Source organism: Aythya ferina (assembly GCF_964211825.1).
Source record: "Aythya ferina genome assembly, chromosome: 2".
Classification (NCBI taxonomy): Eukaryota; Metazoa; Chordata; class Aves; order Anseriformes; family Anatidae; genus Aythya; species Aythya ferina.
This window is the reverse complement of record NC_140297.1, coordinates 102539084-102556633: the sequence shown is the minus strand read 5'-3', so window position 1 is coordinate 102556633 and position 17550 is coordinate 102539084.

The window sequence follows — 17550 nt, the reverse complement described above, 5'->3', positions numbered from 1 at the left end:
TTAGAGAAAGGCCCAATGCTGTGCCACTGCTGCTCAGCAGTAGACACAACACTGGTGTGATAACACTGCTGTTCCAGCTACAAGTACAGAGCACGGCACTGTATGGGCTGCTGCTGGGAAAGTTAACATTCCAGCCAGACCCAGTACACATAATTATTCATTTCCTAGATCCCATCATTATATCCCATCATTATATCACGTATCACAGGTCTGACATCATCTTAGCAATAGATACCACACAATTTTATCTGAGATAAGAAGGGTCCCCTTTAACAATTACAGTACTTGAGATACATAGCAAGTGTTTATTTTAGTATGTTATTTAATGAGTTCTAAATGAGATATGAGTAAGAATATTCTTATTCCTATAAGAATAAGAAAAGACTCATTTTTATGATACACTTTGACCCATTCCATAATATTTATTTCCAGAATAAATATACCTAAGTTCAAAAAATATTTGAAAGTCAACATAATTTCCAAAGGTCATGAAAACATAATTTTCTTCAAAAAAAAAAAAAATTAAAAATATATACAGAGAGAGACACACACGTGAATAAAACAATTGTACTTTTAGCACATTTATAATACTAATTATCGTTGCTATAGTACCTAAGACTTCCATCTCTTCTCTTTTATTTAAGTGTCTCAGAGCTCATTATTGATTTAAGAGCCCAGACATCTTTATAAGGTGGAAAAATACTTTATTCATTTTGTAGTAGGGATATTGGCAGAAAATTAACTTCTAGAAAAGTCTCTGAAAACTATAGTAGACTCTTTCTTTGTTTTATATTTCTGCATATTCCACTTCTTCCATTACTATTGCTTCTAAGCTAAAAACATTTTAGTCAGTGAGAATTCATGTATATGTATGTATGTATATATATATATAATTATATATAAATATAATATATATATAGTTTGTCTAACTCACCCTTACAGCTCAGTGTGTATACTTATTTCTGTCAGTCATTTTCTTGCATTTCTATTTACATAATGACAGCACAGTTCTATCTTAGTAATTTACCACAGTATGCGAATTCCCATACTCTGAATTGCAGGCAGCAATTAGCCAGGCAAACTATGGGGATCTACGTTAATCAGTGTATGGCTTTCTCGTTTACTCTATTGCAGTTACTCTGATAGGTTTGAGAAAACAGAGTTGGAGTGAATTTAATTTTTGAAGTTGCACATTTTCTAAGGTTTTATGGACTGCACAGGTAAAAAAAATATATATTCAATAAGTAAAGACTGAACAATAGTCTGGGTGAAGTCACAATTATACATGTATATACATTTCTAAGATTAAACATGATGCTTAAGTCATCACTCAAAATGTTCTCAGGGAAGCAGATCTGCTTTAAATTATGACAATAATTATGATATTTGACACATTGGGCCAGTCTTCCTGGTATTATAGGCTGTCAGCACTCTGTTGACTCAGAAAGAATGACATCAATTTACAAAGAATGTAAAGAAGGATGTCCAAACTATGTAAGTGACTTAGAATCTCAGCTGAACTACAACTCTTAATTGCATAGGCACATTTTCATCTCTTGGCCTGTTTGTTCTGGGAGAGATTTAAAAAAAAAAAAAAAAAAAAAAAAAAAAGCATTTGTTCTTAGGTGAGTCATCCTCCACTTTAGGAGCGCTGAAAGTGATATAACTGAGAGAAAATGTGTCTCATACAATAACAAGCAAATTTTTTCATCATAAGGAGACAAATCCTGCACCAGTGACATTTTTTTTTCTGTTCCTCCCAAAATATCAGAAAAAAAAAGTATAAAAAAGTATATATAGAGAGAAAAAAAAAGTAAGCCTATTTGTTTTTCAAAGTGTACGTGGTTAATTTAGTGAATTCAGTGGACTGACAGAAAATTTTATTATGTAGGTGCTGAGCAAGCTGAAAATGAATCAAATAACTGACAAAATAGCAGATACTTTAGTTTGCAGAAAACATCTATCAGCTTCAGTTCCATCTATCAATTTTATTTCAGGTCACACTGAGTATCTAAGGTATCTAAGTAAGTGGGTGTGCTTGTTTTTTGTCACTTCTGCTCAGAGAAAACTGAATGGGCTTGGGACAAAACAAAATTCTGCTTGAACATCACTTTAAATTTAAGGTGAAAAAAGTGTTCATAGCTAAAATATGCTAGATTAACATGTTAGCCAGATGTGACATCTTGTTATAAACGTTTTTTGTAATGGAAAAGTTAAAAATTTAAAAACAAACAAAGTCAATAGTAGAAAGACCTACTGATAAATGTATTTAAAGAAACTCTAGATGCCTTATGTAAATTAGCATAACTCCATGTACTGGGAGTAACATCTGGCTGGGATGTTAACTTTCCTTGCAGCTTTTTTCCCTTTAGTTAAATTGTTTAATTCATAACAATCTTTCCTTAATAATTATTTTTTCCTTTAATTAAATTATCCTTACCATGAGATATTCTTTCCTTTACTTCTTCCCCTCCTCTTCTAAGGAGGGGGAGTGAGAGAGCAGTTGTGGTGGAGGTCAGCTGCCTACCAAGGTAAAACCACCACACTCCAATTAATTAATTCCCCTCTGCCGCCAGTTACTGGCTCGGTAAGTAACTTTTTAAAAAGCGTTATCGATTATAACAACCAAAACAATGCCATGAATATTTAACTTTAAAATTGGTGTTTTTACTCATCTGGGCAGCTGAACTCCACCACTCTATCCCTCTCCCTCCTTAAAGGGAATAGGAAAATGTGATTTTGTCTTGTGATTTCATCCATGAGTTCAGTGGTATAACTGTATGCTTCAACCCATCTGCTTCTGATGAATATGCACAACCAGTTTTTCCAGTCTTGAAGATTGGGTTTAATGCACTACAGAGTTCTTGCATTTACCTGCATGCACAGTAACCTTCACTGGGAAATTTTCTGGCTATGCCCAAAATGTTTGCATGGCAACTCAGGGTAATCCCCAAAGAGGTGCACAGCAGAAAATGGAATATAATCATAGAATCATAGAATCATTTCAGTTGGAAAATACCTAGAAGATAATCAAGTCCAATCATCAATCTGACCAACCAAGTCCTAAATTATGTCCTTTAGTGCCCTGTCCAGAGGTCTCTTAAATACTCCACCACTTCCCTGGACATCTCATTCTTGACCACCCTCTCTGTGAAGAATTTCTTCCTAATACACTAGATCTTTCCTGTCATAACTTGGAATATACAATAAGAATCCATTTTTGTGTTTTTTTTTTTTTTTTTTTTTTTTTTTTTTTTTTAACATTCCAAATAAACAATCTCGTTAGTATTACCTTCACAATATTTTTCCTTTAAGGCTTCTCTGTGCTACATACATATAAATACATACACACAGAGAGACTTAATGTAAGATTTTCTGTTGAAATCTCTAAATTAGATAAAAAGCTTTGGAGCTTGCATTGTCACGTGGATTGAAACAGGATACAGGATAGTTATACAGAGTTCTGAGAAAGCCTAGAGCTTTTAGGGCAACATTCTAGCATTTATTTTGCAGCTATGTGAAGCAGCTAGACTTGAGGCCCTGAAATGTTCTCAGTGGTTTTAATTTAATATAATATTCTCAAAATTAGGAGTTGTAAATATTTTTAATTGCCTGAAAATTTGCAGCAGTTGAAATAAAGTACTCATTAAACCTAGTTTTCCACTCCAGTTATCTTTGTTTTCCTTTTCCCTCAGGAATCTTAATTTTCTCCTGACTGGTGGAAGCAGTACTAAATTTTTGTAAGACAATTGCTATATAAAAATTCATATATATTTGATATTAATTTCTTATTTTCACTGCAAGTTATTAGAAGTGATCTGAAAATTGTTTTTTTTTAATATTTCTATGAAAATATAATTTTACATTAATTTTACTTTTTAATATATAACAATTTGAATGCTTTATGCATGTTTGTTTGTTTGAAATACAAGTAGATCTTCAGAAGATATGCACATATATAAACATAGCATGATTTTGTTCTAATGCTAATTATTTAAAGGCTCTGAAAATACAATAGTGTAGTTTGAAAAAGAACACATCTCTTAGATACAGATTCTTACAGTTTTTTGTAAAAAGAATAAACAAAACTTTGTGCAACATATCCTTAACTTCATATTTATAGAAGTAGGAGCAGAGTCACTTAACAATCAACCAAGAAGTGCTTAAGGGAGTAGCACATTTTCTGTCAAAAGGCTTTGGACTTGATTCTTTTCATGCTTATTATATCCAGAACCATAATTTGGCACCTCGCCCATTTAAATAATATGTAGTTAAAATTAACTATTTATTTAATTGTATATAATTTAATATAATGTATATACATGTATATTTTATTTTTATATTTAAAATTTTATGTTTTTATAATTTATTTTTTAATATTTCTATATTTATTTGTACTATATATTACATAATATATAATATATAATATTATATATTTTTATACTTTAATATTTATATTTTTATTTTATGTAATGTATATAATTTAATTGAATGAATTAATTAATTAAAGGTGCTTTTAAGAGGAATGTGAAATAACCAGCATTATCATCAGACTGGTACCTACTGTTGGCCTGAAAGAAATACTGAACTAACAATATCTCTTATGCAGGGAGGCATTTCTTTCAAACCTCTACAGACAACACGTCTTTCAAAAACTAACAGCATATAACTACATAAAAGTCATTTTTTCAGAGCTAGTGATGTTGTTGTCCCTTACTTCTCCTACATAAATTTACATACAAAAGTACTCAGTCAAGAGGCATTGATGAGGATACATTTCTCATTTCCAAAGCATCCCAGTCTATAGTTTGTGAGGAGTTTGTTCATATAGGTTTATATAGGTGTGCTTGGAGAAGCACATGCTCTCCTGATCGATGAAGAGGAGAATGAATGTGTTATTTCTAAATACAGGTCAGGTTGGCATGAGAGAGTTTGGCATGGAGTAGGATTACTTCAAGGCGGGCAAAAAAGATAAAATATGTAGTTTCTAAGACCTGTAAGGAAAAAAAAAATTAAAAAAAAATGAACCACTGAAAATAAATGCATGTCTCCAAAGTTTCTCCAAAATTAGATATATTATTTTGATGACAGCCAGCTAAAATTCAGGTTAAAGTGCAAGTATGTCATTATTCCAAGCCAAATATAGACCTCAGAGACTACAAACCCAAGCTGATCAAAACTTCATAATAATAATAATTTTAAAAAATCATTTTCTGCATGTTCTTTATAAGGAAAATATGATCCAACTACATTAGAGAGCAAAGCCACTGTTCTTTACAAATACCTGTGAAAAACCTAACAGGCTAGTGTGTACATGCAATCTGTTTTGAATTTTAATGGAAAAACATGTTGATGATGATGATGTTGCAATGATAGTGAATGTGGTTTTTGTTTTGTTTTGTTTTGTTTTTCTAAATGAAAATAAGATGTAAAGTGATAGATTGTTAGGATAACAGCAAAAGTGGATTTGGGGGGCGATAATTATCAGGGAAATAATCCAAAAGTCATCGTGTTTTGGGAGATTTATTTTTATTTTTTACAAGCACATTAAAAAATATAAAAGTACATGTATTATGGAGTAATTCTTCATAGAGAAGGTTTCCTCTACAACTCTATTGTCTAGTGGGAAATATTTGCAGTTTCCAAAGATTTGTGTTCTTACAAATTTTCACATGGCAAAGGATTAATCTGGAGTAAATCAGAAACATTCTGAATTATGTAAGTTATACAGTTTGCATAATTCCAAGAATTTACCTTTTGAGGTTTTTAAGACACAAAATAGAATGAGTTTAGTGTTCCTTGAACAGCATATAACAAAACTCTATAACAAAACTGTATAATAAAATTTACATTAATATTGTTATAAATTCATGGATTTCATGAATGAATTTCATACCTTGATTCTCAGGTATGATGAAGATTCACCCAGCATTACTGAGTGAGATATGGCATGAAAGATCTAGAGAGCAGGGAGCATGTCTTGCAGTTTTGCTAAGGCAGAAAGAGAAGGGGAAGATTTGCTACAGCCCAAATATTCTTGTATTATCATGTAAGTATTTAAATATTAAATATGAGATCAATTGCTGAAAAAGTGGTATTAAGTGCATTTAAACAACAACAATAAAACACACAGAGTAGTGGTTAAGTTTATTCTTTAACCCTTTGCAATAAATGCAGTTCTGGTTTGTAGATAACAAACGAGAACTTTGATCTTCAGAACTGAGAGTCTACTCAAAACTACTTCATATGACATATGAAGTATGACATATCTTGATAAGCAAAGAACAGTGGTGGCTTAAAGCTATCTTTCCTTCTCTTTAACTAGATCTGGTTCTACTGAGATTCTGCTAAAAGTCACTTTTTGATAACTTCCTAGTGAGACAAATTTATTAGTAGTATTTCATAGATATTTTCCCCAAAATATCTGCTGCTTAGAATGCTGCCCTCTGCCTAGTTGCCAGTTATCCACATGAACTAAAGAAATGAAAGTTGGGGGTTCAAATCTGTATGGAGCTCTCCTTGTCAGTTTTGAGTTCCTTCTACCTAATTTGTTTTTAATGAGATGAGTTTGGATTTTCATTTTAGCTTTTGCTTTATGGGTTATTTTGGATGTCATTTCAAGGCCCATTAATTTCAGACTAAATGTGTGATTTTAAAAACTTTATGCAATTATAAAGCATTACTTTGTGGTTTCAGATAAATAACCTTGGTTTGGCTTGTATCTTTGCTTGTTAGCAATTATATATGGTGGCTGGCAACACTTCTTCTACACAATTTTTCCTGGTTTTGATGAGATCCAGGTTCCATCGAATTGGATTTCCCAGCTCAGAGACCATTAGACCAGTACTGCTGATGTTCACATTTGCTTCCATAAAAGCAGCCAAGGCAAAGAATTTTTGCAAATTCAGCTTACAATCTCCAACAATGATCTGCTGCTCCTTGAGTCAGCAGAATCACTCCAACTCACTGGGAGTCTGGCCAGGTTGCATGTTATCAGAATTGTTTTTTCAGAGCCCAGCATTATTTAGAACAGTCACCAGAATGTCTCAAGCTCATAAGCTTGTTAACAGCAACAGTGACAGGATCTTTGATATAATTTCTGATTAAAAGCTATCCCTTAAATAGGACAAACTGAAATGAAATGGGAATTAACTTTAACTGATTACTAACTAGCATTTGTTAGTTGTCAAGACTGAAAAGGAGGGAAAAATCATATTTAGATTAATTTATCTCACATAAAAATGTGTAAAGCAGTCAGATGTATTGATACAGCAGAAGATAAATTTCAAGTGATTTTTCTCTTACTCTGGGAAATTCTTGCTTCTTAAGTGATGAAACACAAATTTATAGTAGAAGTCAAAAAAGTAAAGAGAGAGAGAAATGTTATGCTTTTATTTTCATAACAACAAATATTAACACAGTATGTACATCATTGTAAACAAAAATCATACCATATAGAAAATATTCTCTGCATGAAAGCTGCTTCAGCACCCAGCATTCTAAGCAGGAAAAAAAAAAACAGTGGAAGAAAATCAATATTCTTTTCATCAAATACGATGATATTATATATATCATATATCATATATGGTATCATATATGGTATCATGTATGATATATATATGATATATATCATATTCCATATATCATATATATATATATCATATATATTATATGTTATATATATCATATATATCATATATCATATATCATATATCACAGAATCACAGAATCACAGAATTTCTAGGTTGGAAGAGACCTCAAGGTCATCGAGTCCAACCTCCAACCTAACACTAACAGCCCTCCACTAAACCATATCCCTAAGCTCTACATCTAAGCGTCTTTTGAAGACTTCCAGGGATGGTGACTCCACCACTTCCCTGGGCAGCCTGTTCCAGTGCCTCACAACCCTTTCAGTGAAGAAGTTCTTCCTAACATCTAACCTAAAACTCCCCTGGCTCAACTTAAGCCCATTCCCCCTCGTCCTGTCACCAGGCACGTGGGAGAACAGGCCAACCCCCACCTCGCTACAGCCTCCCTTGAGGTACCTAAAAAGAGCAATAAGGTCACCCCTGAGCCTCCTCTTCTCCAGGCTGAACAAGCCCAGCTCCCTCAGCCGCTCCTCGTAAGACTTGTTCTCCAGGCCCCTCACCAGCTTCGTCGCCCTTCTCTGCACCCGCTCAAGCACCTCGATGTCCTTCTTGTAGCGAGGGGCCCAAAACTGAACACAGTACTTGAGGTGCGGCCTCACCAGAGCTGAGTACAGGGGGACGATCACCTCCCTAGCCCTGCTGGTCACGCTGTTCCTGATACAAGCCAGGATGCCGTTGGCCTTCTTGGCCACCTGAGCACACTGCTGGCTCATATTCAGCCGACTATCCACCATCACTCCCAGGTCCTTCTCTGCCTGGCAGCTTTCCAACCATTCCTCTCCCAGCCTGTAGCTCTGCTTGGGGTTATTGCGCCCCAGGTGCAGGACCCGGCACTTGGCCTTGTTGAACTTCATGCAGTTGACCTCAGCCCATCGGTGCAGCCTATCCAGATCCTCCTGCAGAGCTTTCCTACCCTCAAGCAGATCGACACACGCACCTAACTTGGTGTCATCTGCGAACTTACTGAGGGTGCACTCGATGCCCTCGTCCAGATCATCGATGAAGATATTAAAGAGGACCGGCCCCAGCACCGAGCCCTGGGGGACGCCACTAGTGACTGGCCTCCAACTGGACTTGGCTTCATTCACCACGACTCTTTGGGCCCGGCTATCCAGCCAGTTTCTAACCCAACGAAGCGAGCGCCAGTCCAAGCCAAGAGCAGCCAGTTTCTTGAGGAGAATGCTGTGGGAGACGGTGTCAAAAGCCTTGCTGAAGTCAAGGTAGACCACATCCACAGCCTTTCCCTCATCCACCCAGCGCGTCACTCTGTCATAGAAGGAGATCAGGTTCGTCAGGCATGACCTGCCTTTCATAAAGCCATGCTGACTGGGCCTGATCGCCTGCTTCCCCTGCAAGTGTTGCGTGATGACTCTCAGGAGGATCTGCTCCATGAGCTTCCCTGGCACTGAGGTCAAACTGACAGGCCTGTAGTTTCCCGGGTCTGCCCTCCGGCCCTTCTTGTAGATGGGCGTCACGTTTGCTAGCCGCCAGTCGATTGGGACCTCCCCTGATAGCCAGGACTGTTGATAAATGATGGACAGTGGCTTGGCCAGCTCCTCTGCCAGTTCCCTCAGTACCCTTGGGTGGATCCCATCCGGCCCCATCGACTTGTGCACATCTAAGTGCCGTAGCAGGTCACCAACCAGTTCTTCATGGATAATGAGGGCCACATCCTGTTCCCCATCCCCTTCCACCAGCTCAGGGTACTGAGTATCCAGAGAACATCCGGTATTGCCGCCAAAGACTGAGGCAAAGAAGGCATTGAGCACCTCCGCCTTTTCCTCATCTCTTGTAACTAAGTTTCCCCCCGCATCCAGTAAAGGATGGAGATTCTCCTTAGTCCTCCTTTTTGTGTTGATGTATTTATAGAAACATTTTTTTTTATCTTTAACGGCAGTAGCCAGATTGAGCTCCAGATGAGCTTTGGCCTTCCTAATTTTGTCCCTGCACAGCCTCGCTACTTCTTTAAAGTCCTCCTTAGTGGCCTGCCCACTTTTCCAAAGATTATAAACCCTCTTTTTCCTCCTAAGATCAAGCCACAATTCTCTGTTGAGCCAGGCCGGTCTTCTTCCCCGCCAGCTCGTCTTTGGGCACGTGGGGACAGACCGTTCCTGCGCCATTAAGACTTCCCTCTTGAAGAGCGCCCAGCCTTCCTGGACCCCTCTGCCCTTCAGAACCACCTCCCAAGGGACTCCACCAACTAGTGTCCTGAGCAGCTCAAAGTCAGCCCTCCGAAAGTCCAATACAGCGGTTTTACTGGTCCCCTTCCTGGCCTCGCCAAGAATAGTGAACTCCACCATTGCGTGGTCACTCAGCCCCAGCACTGAGCCCTGGGGAACGCCACTAGTGACTGGCCTCCAACTGGACTTGACTCCATTCACCACGACTCTTTGGGCCCGGCTATCCAGCCAGTTTCTAACCCAACGAAGCGTGCACCAATCCAAGCCAAGAGCAGCCAGTTTCTTGAGGAGAAGCTGCCCCATGTTTGGTAAGGGCCCCATTGTTGACCCGAGCTGAGCCAATAAGTGATGTTGTTTTGCGCCTCTGTGAGAGCATATTTAAGACAGGGAAAAAAAACGCTGCACCACACAGCAGCTGGGAGAGTGAGAGGAGTGAGGAACAGCCATGCAGGCGCTTAGGTCAGTGAAGGAGGGGGAGAGGTGCTCCAGGCGCCAAAGCAGAAGTCCCCTGTGGCCTGTGGTGAGGACCATGGTGAAGCAGGCTGTCTCCCTGCAGCCCATGGAGTACCACGGTGGAGCAGGGTTCCACGCTGCAACCCGTGGAGGAGACCATGGTGGAGCAGGTGGCCCTGCACCGATGGAGGCTGCCGCCTGTGGAAGACCCCTGCCAGAGCAGATTCCAGGCCGGACCTGTAGCCTGTGGAGAGGAGTCCACGCAGGAGCAGGTGACCTGGCAGGAGCTGCTGCCCGTGGGGGAGCCAGGTTGGAGCAGTTTTCTCCTGACAGATGGACCCCGTGGTATGGACCAATATCTGGAGCAGCTCTGGAAGAGCTGCTGCCCATGCCGGATCAGTTCATCAAGGACTGTATCCCGTGGGTGGGACCCTACAGCACAGGGGGCGAGAGTGACCGAGAAGGAGTGGCGGAGAAGAAGTGCTGTAGACTGACCATAACCCCTATTCCCCCATTCCCCTGTGCCACTCAGGGGGAGGAGGTGGAAGAGGGTGGATGGGGGGGGAGGGTGCTTTTGGTTTCTTTCCTTTGTTTCTCACTTCTCTAGCTTGTTAGTAATAAGCAATAAATCTTACTGTCTCCCTATGCCAAGTCTGTTTTGCCCGTTACAATAATTACCGTGTGATTTTCTCGTCCTTTGAGCCCTTTTCACATATTTTCTCCCCATTCCTCTTTGAGGAGGAGGAGTGAGATAGCGGCTGTGGTGGAGCTCAGCTGCCCACTCAAGCGGAACCATGACAGCATAAAGCTTTTGCATCTTTAATGGTTAGTTGATTTTCTGTTAAAGACCAAGCTTAAATATGAGACCAAAAAAAGGTTTGGCTTTTTTTTTTTTTTTCCTTTAGTTTAGGAGATTGCAACTCCAAATTTGTCTATTTGGGAAAGTAAAAAATTCTGTCTATTCTGTCTATGGTCTAAAATAAATTAGCAATTATTTTATTTGAGTTATTCAAGTATTCAAAAAAAATCACATATTCAAAAATATATTGGAAAGTAAAAAATTCTGTCCATGGCCTAAAGTAACTCAAAAGCCTTTACATTGAACTTGAAGGACAATAACATAGAAATGAAACAAAAGCAAAAATAGAAAAATATAAGCAAATGTTCAAAAATAAAAGACAATCCCTCACATTCAATTATGAAATATATGGTACATAGGAAAAACTAGAGGCCAACACTTTTCTGTACACAAACATTTTGTACAGAAATTCTAAAAGAACAGAATTTGAAATCACCTGGATATTTTTTTTTATCACTTTCTAACATTGTAAAAAAAAAATAATAATAATGGTTTAATTCAATCTATAATAATCTAAATAAGGTCACTGAGAGATTCTTAGGCATTCAGGATGACTGCACTTACAAGAGGAAGGAGGATTTGGGCAAGTGTGAGCCTTTTCAGAGGCAACAGCTCCAAAGGTAGGACCCTTCCCAAACATTTTAAGTAGCACAAAATTTTTTATTTTCTAACCACTTAGTTTGAATTTGTTGTGTACTTTGCTACCGGTCTTTCATTTTTTTGCAGTGAACTTGATACTTGGCCTCTTGACTTTATTTCTGGCACTGTACATTTGTCACTGTCATCAGAATGGCTTTTGAAAAAAATAACCAAGCATAATCCAAAACCAGACACAGTCACTCATATGCACACCACACACGCCAGGAAATAAAAATGTAAAATACAAAATTTATTTTTGAGAATAATTCCCATGATTTTCATTTCAGTTTTTATAGGTCTTTTCAACATTTTTTCTTCATTTAAGAAAAAGTACTCTGTGCTTTTTACTGACAATATCTGGCTGGAACCAGCAGCATCTGCTTTAGAGTTTTTGCTACCAAAGGCAATCTGGAAAGTGTTCGCATAAGTGAACCTCCACTGGCACAATAAATGTTGATTAAATAGTTTGGTCTCCTAAATATTTTGATGCCTTAAGCAAGTACCTGCTCTGCTTGTGCATTTGAACCAGTTCTAGGAATCTCTGATGCCTCACATGCTTTTTTTTTAGCTTGCTTATGTGTTTGGATCTGCACACTATAGCTGACTGGCCCTCTAAAATAGTGTTGTTTCAGCTGGCCATTCAGTGGCCAAAAGGAGGTCTCTTTACAAATGTTTTCTGTAGTACAAAATCTCTTGACTTCTAATCACTAAGATTGATTTTGCTGCCTGTCTTGCAACTGGGCTTTCATTTTTTTTGGTAGTGAACTTGTACTTGCCCTCTTGACTTAATTTTTGTCACTGCTGAACTTGTATTAGCCCCTCAACCATGTTTCCCGTTATACACTCTTTTACTCACTCTTTTCTTATGGTCTACTTCCTTTTCTTTCATCCTCTAGCAGGCTATGGCTTTCTTGTCACTTTGACTGCCTTGCAATAGATGGTGTGCAATCTGATAGCCCTTGAGCTACTGATAGCTACTTCATTTCTTTTTCTGTGGCAGGAAGCAATGATTTTAAACATAAAATAAAAAAGAGCACAAACTGTTGATAAACAGAAAGTGCTAACATACTTCTTTTTTTGGTTTCAGCTCCACTCTAATCCCTAGAGCAAGACTATTATGCTATTACTACTTAAGAAAAATGATTTCATTATTAAACCTTCAATGTCCACTTTAAAATGCTAACTTTTCATAGCTGGTGCCAATAATTTTGCAAAGGAAATTAATTTCATTTCATTATGTTGGCATTCTGTCCCTTGGCCCAGAGAACAGACTGTCCTGAAAGACTTGTGTTCCCTTTTATCCTTCATCTTCTGTAATTATTTTTTTAACCTGGAAAGCAATAGTAAGGATTTTTTTATTATTATTATTATTATTTTCCCTCATTGAAAGAGTGTTAAGTTGTAAAATTGAAATATCCATTGCTGGAACAAAACTTAACATTATATTACTGTACTGTTCAGGTCTTTTCTTCCCACCTAATGACCCACATTTTATTTTTCAGACTTTTACATTCCAGATTTAATCTCACATTCTATGCAAAAATACGTACTAGATTCCTTGTAAAAATGACCAGTAAAAGTAAAATATATACTCAGGAATGCAACGCTGTAACCTGTTTGTCATCTGCTCTGCAAGCCACTTGTCATCCTGGAATATCTAATCCTGTTATCCAAAACAGAGTGATTCATTTCACCACAGACAGGTTATTTTTATAAGTATTCTTTTATATAATTATTTTTGATATAGAACAGAACAGAACAGTAGAAAGGGACCTACAAAGATCATCATTAACATTATTGAGGACATTGTCCAAATGCCCCTTGAGCACTGACAGGCATGGGGAATCAACCAGTTTGCTAGGAAGCCTGTTCCAGTGTTTAATTACCCTCATGGTAAAGATTTTTTTATTTTTTTTCTAATATGTGTAAGTGTACATAGAAGAGGAGTGTATGCACCTTTGAGGGTAGCTGGTCAAGGAGCTTTTCTAAGGCAACAAGGGATAATAAGAATTGGAGGCATTGTCTGGTCAGTCATACTAATTTATGAGAGTACACAGTAATGTGGGAATATTTATGCCAGCAGGGTTATGTGATGGAGGACTTCTAAGGTTGGAGGTAACAACCAGATACAAACCTCCCAGTCTCACTAACAAGTGGGTTAGCAAGCTACAGGTGCTATTTCCAATCCTGCAGCTTGTAAAATCATGAACCAAGGAGCACTGGACTGGCAGGGTACAGAAAATGAAGAGCTCTGCAAACCCTTGGAGTTGTACTTGGGGAAGAGGGAGCAGGAGCAACAAAGAGGTGGATAGGTAGAAAAGGTTAGAGACAATCATGAGCAAAACAGGGCCAGTCTTGTCTGGCCAAGCCCCACAGCTGACCACCGAAATCTGTCTTATTAAATCTTGTTAAATCTTTTTTTAACTGTCTCTCTCCTTATTCACAGTCTCTCTCATGTATAGCTGTGCTGAAAGGCTATATGCCAGATACTGGTGAGAATTGTGTGTGTGTTTTATGAAGGTTGGTGCCAGGTACTAGAGTGCATGGGGTCTTCTACCCTCAGCCATTGGAGCAGTGTGTGTTCCCAAACCAGCTACTGGGGGAATTGGCCTAAGTGAGGAGAGTGGGGGATATCACACTGGTGCATGAAGCAGGTCTGTGTGTCACAGCCCATGTTCCAGGTGCTGGCTGCTCGGGGTGATGAGCTTTTCTATCTTCCCCAAACCTGGTGTGTGTGGGCTGTGAGTGTGTACACATGCTGTAGTCCGGACTAACTGGTGAGTAGCGGGCCTTGGGTCCAATATGGACCAATCAGGCACGTGGTGGCTTGATGCTGGTACACCCAGGGGGACTTGTGAATGCCGTGTGCTTGAGAAACAAGTCTGTGAGTGCTGTGAGTGTGCAGTGAAATTCAAGCTGGACCAGCCATTGTGTAGGTGACCTGTGAAGTGGGTAGGGGGCCTAGGATCCAGGCTGGGATGCTGGGCAGACAGAGGTGCTGTGCCAGGTATTTGAGGTATATGTGAGTGTTGTGCTCTTGTGAACCCGGAGAGCACTTTTTATGTGTGCCTGCACCAGTGAACTCTATCTCTGCCAGCAAGAGGGAAGAAAAGGAACATGGCTGTTGTGCCTATGTTTTATGTGAGTTCTGTGGGTAAGTGCTGTTGCAGGCAGCCTGTGGCTGGGGCAGCACTGTGGATGGGCCATGTCAGTGTCCTGTCTGCTATACGAGTCTGAGTATTTCTGCCTGTGTGAGTTTGTGTGAACAGGCAGCATGGAAGGGATGGCGGTGTGGTTCTCTATATCAGAGAGAGTTTTGATGTTGTGGAACTTGAGGCTGGGAATGATAAGGTTGAGTCCCTATGGGTTAGGATCAGCGGGAAGGCCAGCAAGGGAAGCATCCTGGTGGGGGTCTGTTATAGACATCCGAACCAGGATGAGGAGACTGATGAGGAGTTCTACAGGCAGCTGGCAGAAGTTGTGAAATCCTCAGCACTTGTTCTCGTGGGGGACTTCAACTTCCCAGTTATATCCTGGATGCACAACACAGCCCAGAGGAAGCAGTCTAGGAGGTTTCTGGAGAGCGTGGAAGATAACTTCCTGACACCTCTGGTTAGTGAGCCTACTAGGGGAGGTGCCCTGCTAGACCTTCTCTTTACAAACAGAGAAGGACTGGTGGGAGATGTGGTGGTCGGGAGTTGTCTTGGGCAGAGTGACCATGAAATGGTAGAGTTCTCCAGTCTTGGCAAAGTCAGGAATGGGATCAGTGAAACCACAGTCTTGGACTTTCGTACGGCTGACTTTGAACTGATCAGGACACTTGTTGGTAGAGTCTCTTGAGAGGTGGTTCTGAAGGGAGTCCAGGAAGGCTGGGCACTCTTCAAGAGGGAAATCTTAATGGCACAGGAGTGGTCTGTCCCCACGTGCCCAAAGATGAGCTGGCGGGAAAGAAGACCAGCCTGGCTGAACAGAGAGTTGTGGTTTGAGCTTAGGAGAAAGAAGAGGGTTTATAATCTTTGGAAAAGAGGGCGGGCCACTTGGCAGGACTATAAGGATATTGTGAGGCTGTGCAGGAAAAAAATTAGAAAGGCCACAGCTCATCTGGAGCTCAAACTGGCTACTGTCATTAAAGATAACAAAAAAATGTTTTTATAAATACATCAACACAAAAAGGAAGACTAAGGAGAATCTCCGGCCCTTACTGAATGCGGGGGGAAACAGTGACAGGAGATGAGAAAAAAGCGGAGGTGCTTAATGCCTTCTTTACCTCAGTCTTTAGAGGCAAAACCGGTTGTTCTCTGGATACTCAGCACCCTGAGCTTGTGGAAGGGGATGGTGAGCAGAACATGGCCCTCATATTCCACAAGGAAATGGTTGGTGACCAGCTACAGCACTTGGATGTACGCAAGTCGATGGGGCTGGATGGGATCCACCCAAGAGTACTGAGAGAACTGGCGGAGGAGCTGGCCAAGCCGCTTTCCATCATTTATCAGCAGTCCTGGCTATTGGGGGAGGTCCCAGTAGACTGACAGCTAGCAAACATGACACCCATCTACAAGAAGGGACGGTAGGTAGACCCGGGGAACTATAAGCCTGTTAGTTTGACCTCAGTGCCAGGGAAACTCATGGAGCAGATTATCATCTGAGTGTCATGATGCAGCAGTTACAGGGCAACCAGGTGATCAGGCCAAGTCAGCATGGGTTTATGAAAGGCAGGTCCTGCTTGATGAACCTGATCTCCTTCTATGACAAAGTGAAACGCTGGGTAGATGAGGAAAAGGCTGTGGATGTGGTCTACCTTGACTTCAGCAAGGCTTTTGACACCATTCCCCACAGCATTCTCCTCAAGAAACTGTCTGCTCATGGCTTGGACTGGTGTACACTTCATTGGGTTAAAAACTGGCTGGGGAGCCGGGCCCAAAGAGTTGTGGTGAATGGAGTCTAATCCAGTTGGAGGCCAGTCACTAGTGGCGTTCCCCAGGGCTCAGTGCTGGGGCCAGTCTTCTTTAATATCTTTATCGATGATCTGGACGAGGGCATCGAGTGCACCCTCGGTAAATTCACAGATGACACCAAGTTAGGTGCGTGTGTTGATCTGCTCGAGAGTAGGAAGGCTCTGCAGGAGGATCTGGATAAGCTGGACTGATGGGCTGAGGTCAACTGCATGAAGTTCAACAAGGCCAAGTGCCGGGTCCTGCACCTGGGGCACAACCACCCAAAGCAGAGCTACAGGCTGGGAGATGAGTGGTTGGAAAGCTGCCTGGCAGAGAAGGACCTGGGAGTATTGGTTGATAGTCGTCTGAATATGAGCCAGCAGTGTGTTCAGGTGGCCAAGAAGGCCAACATCATCCTGGCTTGTATAAGAAACAGTGTGGCCAGCAGGTCTAGGGAAATGATTGTCCCCCTGTACTTGGCTCTGGTGAGGCCACACCTTGAGTACTGTGTTCAGTTTTGGGCCCCTCACTACAAGAAGGACATGGAGGTGCTCTAGAGAGTCCAGAGAAGGGCAACGAAGGTGGTGAGGGGCCTGGAGAACAAGTCTTTCAAGGAGTGGCTTAGGGAACTGGGCTTGTTCAGCCTGGAGAAGAGGAGGCTCAAGGGCGACCTTATTGCTCTCTATAGGTACATTAAAGGAGGCTGTAGCGAGGTAGAGGTTGGTCTATTCTCCCACGTGCCTGGTGACAGGACAAGGGGGAATGGGCTAAAGTTGTACCAGGGGAGTTTTAGGTTGGATCTTAGGAAAAACTTCTTTACCAAAAGGGTTATTAGG